Genomic DNA, 6,493 nt, shown 5'->3' with positions numbered 1-6,493 from the left:
GCGCTAACATTACCATGCTAACACAACAATGTGAAGCTACGAGTATAGGACACAGGTGATTGCAGCTCGAGCCGAGGAGAATTTTGTCTGCCGCTTGAGCTTAATGGTGCTTCATTATGTTGCGTTCTAACTCAACTCCTTTGTGGGATGGTGAGGCTTCAGGATGGAGGAGGCGGGGCCTAACAGCAGTTTGTTTTGGTTTCATGGTGGTGCTCAAGGGCAACATTTTCTGGATCCAAAAGTTGCACATTCTTCCTTTAAATCCATTGGTAGGTCATTTTGGCTGTTAAGAGTCAAATCCATAGACTGTATAAGACATAGACGTGGTGTCACTGACATCAACAATTGGTTTTTGAAGAGGAGTTTTGAACCTCACATGAACCTTGGTTTCTGGCTCTAACTTGCCAACCTGTCTGTCTGTTTGGGGGCCGTTTGAACAGTTTGTTTGAAAAGTTGTAAATCCCGTCTTCTTCTGCACCAATGATGTTCTGTCAGAGCATCTGTTAAAAACTTTCCACAACAACAAAAAAGCCCTTCAAATAAACACAACCCGTCAGTAGTTGTTAGAGAGTTGTTAGAGCTCCACAAAACTTTCTTGTTTCCCCCTCCTGATTGCTACTTCCAGACTCAAACTTGTGAACTTGTGTTCACCTCTCGCCTCTTAAAAGTCCAGCACGCCGCTCCTCCACAACCTTCCCTTCATGAAGTACTTGAGGTCATGATTAACTTTCAGTGCAGGTCTAACTGGACCTTTAGATCAAAGCCTTCTCAGCATTCAGGCCGCGGACTCCAATTTTCCAGCCGGCCTGTGCACCTGGGACCCGCCCCCCAGCTGTGATTGGCAGCTCTAATTAACAAGAAAGGAAAGGAAAGGAAAGAGTGTCTACAAACTGGTCAGAAATGGAAATATAGTCGGGTATTGAAAACCTGTGACACCACCAAAACATTCATATAACAACTCAATAACCTTAAACCAAATTGTTCAGTCATTTTTTTCCAATTTTAAAACCTCAACCTTTATGTTTGGGAAGAGACTTTCATCTGTTAATCGATTTTCTAGAGTTGGAGTTGTATTCTACAACGGAGGATTAGGACCATGTTAAAAAATTATTATTTTTTAAAATTTTGAGATTAAAGTCGTAAATTTACGAGTTTAGTTTAGGGTGAAAATGATTGAAAGTAGAACTCTTAAAGTCTTTAAAGAATAAAAGAATATATAGACATAAAATATCAGCACCCTGAAAAGATACTGCAAGAAACCGTGGCCACTCCGAAGAAGGAACCACACTGACTTGGAGGAAGTTGTCTGCAGAGGAAAATACTTTAAAAGTTCTACTTTCATCATTTTCGCACAGGCTGGTCTCGAACTCGTACATTCACGAGTTAAATTTATGACTTTATTCTCGTTAATTTACGACTTTATTCTCGTAAATTTACGACTTTAATCTCGTAAATATACGACTGTATTCTTGTAAATTTGGTGCAGTTCTCCTGTGTTTATTTCATGTAATCGTCTAGATCTTGATAACTAGCTGGGGCGTGTCCAGACTTTTTGGACTGGGGTGGCCCAACTGGGGCCCTGACTTGTGCAGGGGTGGCCTGAGGTTTGTGTGCACTCACATATAAATGAAAATCATTTATCAACCCGTTCTGTCTGCACTCATCACATCGACTTTTAAGTAACACGAGATAATGGCAACATGAACATCGTTTTAGCTTCATTTATCGAGGGCTAAAAACAATATGTTTGCACACTGAGAACTATGAGCTGCCTGTTGCAACACAGCCTGAATAGTGGATTTCAACATAAGTCCCACCTCTGGCAAGGGAAATCGCCAAGGATTTTGGGGTTGCGTCTGGGGTGGCCAATAAGATTTCAAGGGGGGGGGGGGGGGGGGGGGGGGGGTCAATGCCACCCCAGGACACGCCCCTGGTCACTAGACTGAAATAGTGATGTGGTGAGAAGACCTAAAAGTTAAAAAAATCAGTTAAATGAGAAATGACTGTGCTACTAAAGAAATCTGCATTCAAGAGGAAACGTATGAGGAATGGCAAGAAAAATGACCTTAAATTGGATTTTATAGAGTTCAATTTCTGAATAAATGTTTATTCAGTGTACGTTTGATTTAATACTTTACAACTATTTTTTTATCCTAGTAATAACTTCTTTATATTAAGTATCATACCCAATATATATGCTCTGAATTCCACCTCTGATTGTAGGTTAAACATTGAGATGCATCTTGTGATTTTGGGGTTTTACATCAAAATATCATCTGCATAGAAAGAGATTTTCCAAAAATATTAAGTGGAAAATATTATCATATTCCCCGCTGATATACATCAAAGAATATATTTTACAATTATTGTTTTACAGTGTTCATAAAATACTGTAGAAATGTAGGAAGAGGGAGGATATAGACTAAAGCTCTCCTGTCCCCGGTTTTAAACCAGAGACGTTACAGTTCTTGTTGTGTGTTGAAGCTGGAACGCGCAGCTGAGATCGGCGCCAACATCGAACATCAAAAATATTTCTAACACCTGTAGATTTCAGGGTTCTGTCAGAAAGAGAGAGAGAGAGAGAGAGAGAGCGGTTTCATCCCTCCTCTGCTTTCTCCCCGCAGCATCAGACGCAGCTCACATCAGGATGGGTCGCGCTGGGAAGAAGCAGGAGCAGCAGCATCAGCACCGGAGGACGAGCTGATCCCGCCGAGCAGAAGAAGAACAATCGAAGGAGGTGGAAGAGGAGGAGGAGTAGGAGAAGACAAGAAGAAGAGGAAGGCGGAGGTGGAAATCCCGCGAGAAAGGAGAGACGGACACAAGATACACGCAGAAAGAGAGAGAGAGCGATAGAGAGAAACCGCCGCACATGAGGTGCGCAAGACCCCCGAGGAGAGGGGACTAATCGTTGATTTTGAGGAGAGAAAACGTCTTCTCTGTATTTTTTTTTACACTCACACGGACAGAGAAAGTCTCCGAAAAGGTAAGAAACACAAAATATATTCACTGTTTTCTTCTTCTCTGGCTCTAAATGCAGCACACAAACACCTGTAAGCGTCCTTAATTGATTAATTACCTACAGATGTGTGAGGTAATTCATGTGTGTGTAATAGAAGTGCAGGTTGGCCTCTACCTGTGAACATGTTGAGGCGCTTTTTCTAAAAAAAATTAAAACGTCGGCCATAATGTTTGAACGAGCTGATGGTTGTGCTTTAGTTGTGCTTGAGTTTGTGGTTTTTCCTTGAAGCGCGTTGGATTCTTCACGACAGTCTGTGTGTGTTTGTGTTTCAACCTGACTGTGCTCTCATGTTCTCTCCGTTCCTCCCACATGTCCTGACTGTATTACACCTTCTCTGGAGCTCAGACGCACTGAGCTTTACCTTTCTTTAAATGCTGATGAAGCTTTCTGGACGTGTTTGGTTTTGTTTGTTTTTTTTACCCAGAATCCTGTTTGATTTAAGAAACTCTGCATGTTTTATAGGTGTTTTTATGTTAGCGGCTGTGGTGGTGGTTTTAGTTGCTGTTGGAGCTGCTGCAGGTTGCTGTTGCAGCGAGCGAGAGAGAGAGAGAGAGAGAGAGAGAGAGAGAGAGAGAGAGAGAGAGAGAGATGCTTTGGGTGACTGGTGGGTGGTTTATGTATCCTGACTCTATTGACTAATGCTGGAAAGAGAGGGGGTGCAGAGAAAGTGAGTGCGTGTGTGTGTGTGTGAGAGAGAGAGAGAGAGCGAGAGAGGGAGAGGGAGAGAGAGAGAGAGAGAGAGGCGGGCTGCAGAGTTTGTGTGGGTCTCTGTGGGCTCTGTTCTTTTGCGCGTGCATGCGTATTTTTTTTGCGTGCGTAAAGATAGAGGTTGTGCAGATTTTGTGCGCGCGTGTGATTGTGTGATGGTGCAGTTCTCCTGTGTTTATATACAGACCTGTGTGTGTGTGTGTGTGTGTGTGTGTGTGTGTGTGTGTGTGTGTGAGACAGAGAGAAGAGAGATGGATGGAGCTGCAGAATGTGTGTGTGTGTGTTGTTGGTTTGTGTGTGTGTGTTGTTGGTGTGTGTGTGTGTGTGTGTGTTGGGCCCAAAGGGTTTTCCCTGCATATTAAACCCTTCGTCAGCCCCTTTAAGTGTTTCCCCGCTCCACCTGAAGGAAAGAACAGCCGCCTTTTAAATGTCAGCCAAAACATTAAGTTTGTACTGCCGCAACACACACGTACACACTCTAACATACACACACGTACACACTCTAACATACACACTATCACACACTCTAACATACACACACGTACACACTCTAACATACACACACGTACACACTCTAACATACACACTATCACACACTCTAACATACACACACGTACACACTCTAACATACACACTATCACACACTCTAACATACACACTATCACACACTCTAACATACACACTATCACACACTCTAACATACACACTATCACACACTCTAACATACACACTATCACACACTCTAACATACACACTATCACACACACACACATGGAGCCCCAGAACAGTGGCAAACATCACATTTTTTTGTCTTCAGTTTTTTCTCATGCTAAACCAGCAGCTTGTCTGCAGATCTGGAAACACTCACTTTGAATCTGAGCGTCTCGCTTTAGTGACACAACTCGACATGTTGACGTGAGCGAGGAGAAATCCGCGCTCTCCTGCGAACCCAAACTTACAAACTTACATCATGCAAACATCTACATGCATACTGTATGTATAAACTAGTTCATCTGGATTCATTCGAGTTTGGAGCAGCTTTATTTTATGGTTTTAAAAACAAGACTACCCAAACAAAATGTTGGTTGCCATGGAGTTGTGTTCTTGTCGCCATGGTATCCAACATGTTGATTCCGTTTGATTTTTAATAGAATTAAACATCTGGTGTCGTGATAAGTAGGGATGCACAGATGCATCATGGGATCGGTATCTTCAGCTTTCGGCCCTGTTGACAGACATCGGCACCATGAGGCGCTGCTCATCAGTCAGCTGCTCAGGGCTCCAGGTCAGTAGGCGCTGCTCTCGAGGGCTGAGCCACAGAAAAATGTGCAAATTCTGCAACGACAGTAGGAAACTTCTCTAAGAGGGCCCCATCTGACAGCAATCACTCTCATTGTGCTTCTAAGCGTCTCATGCCGTATTCCTCTGAAAACCTGAGTTTGTCAAAGTCACCGAAGAGGAATTATCTTTCTGGGAGTGAAAAAAAATAAAAAGATGAAATCATGATGCTGATCATGGTAACTATTGTTTATAAAATAAGGGTGATGATATAGTTGGAGGGCCCTCCTGTAAATCTTTGCAGAGGGCCGAAACAGACAGTAAAGATAATGGATGGATGATTTAATCCAGATCACTGAACTTTCTGCAAAATCAGCAGAAAAAACAAGGTCGGCTTTAAGTTACTGTCATTGAAAATATCAGAAAAAAGTTTAAACCTGACGGCTTTAAGTCACCCTCAACTTCCTTCATCCAGACTCCTGTTTTGTTTTAATGATTTTATTTTAAAAATATTTGAGATTTGGACTGACGGACGAATAGAAGAAGTAAATTAAGGAGGTGTTTTCACTATTTTTGGACATAATACAGAAAAAACGACATATTGACCAATAATAAAAACGATAGGTTGAACCAGTTACAGTTAAACCACAGCTTTGAGTCTTCTTTTTCTTCTTCTTCTTCTTCTTCCTGCCTTCCCCCTAAAGCTTCACAATAAGTCATAAAAGTGTATTTTATGTCGCGTCTCTCAAAAAAAAAAAAAAAAACATCTCTTAAGCACACAAACACAGAACCAGAGCGCCGAAAGAGACGAGAGGAGGATGAAAAAGAGATGAAAGTGATGAAACGCGAATCAAACTAGAGACCTCAGAGACGGGGGGTTGAAGCGTTTGGAGCGGCGAGCGCTTTAACATGAATGTTTGTTTGAAGAAAAAGACTTAACTGAAGCCTGCAGGCTTAGTGTGCAGAGCAGAGACGGGCGAGACGATGTCACGCACCAGAGGGAAAAAAAAAGGATCAAACCGGAGCCATGACCCCCGAAAAAAAAACCTGTTTAAGACTGCCTTAAGCTGAGCACATGCTCCCAGTATCAGCTCACTGTCACCAGTTTACAGCTCTTAATGGGAAATGTCAGCACTATGTTTGATTTTTATCTCTGCATCATTTCACTGTGGAAGAAAATCAGCAGATGGCTGCAGCTCCTCTGTTGATCTGACATATAGAGATGTAGAGTGAGATCACCTGGGGCCCTCAGTGTGTGTGTGTGTGTGTGTGTGTGTGGGAACACTGGAGGAACTAAACGGCTCATATTTGTGTTTTCTATCATCTGTCTTTGAACGGTAACATCTGGATCAAATCAAACATGTTTAGTTTTCTCACAGAAGCTCATGGTGTGGATCCTCAGGCTCTTCAGTTCTCACATATTATTCTCCATGTTCCTCTATCACTAATATGCGTCTCTAGTCCGTCTCCCCCCAATGATGAGAAAAG

General features: G+C 42.5%; 1 protein-coding gene across 1 annotated transcript in view; it reads left to right on the top strand.

The window, feature by feature from the left end:
* Positions 1-2,623: 2,623 nt before the first annotated feature.
* trpc5a (transient receptor potential cation channel, subfamily C, member 5a) overlaps positions 2,624-6,493 on the top strand; it is a 104,322-nt gene continuing 100,452 nt past the window's right edge. Inside the window, exon 1 of the mRNA XM_061031125.1 lies at positions 2,624-2,983. The gene's annotated coding sequence lies outside the window, so the exon portion shown is untranslated. The remainder of the gene's footprint in view (positions 2,984-6,493) is intronic.

Source organism: Labrus mixtus, chromosome 23 (assembly GCF_963584025.1).
Source record: "Labrus mixtus chromosome 23, fLabMix1.1, whole genome shotgun sequence".
Classification (NCBI taxonomy): Eukaryota; Metazoa; Chordata; class Actinopteri; order Labriformes; family Labridae; genus Labrus; species Labrus mixtus.
The sequence above is the reverse complement of the archived record's forward strand: the minus strand, read 5'-3'. Positions and strand labels throughout refer to the sequence as shown.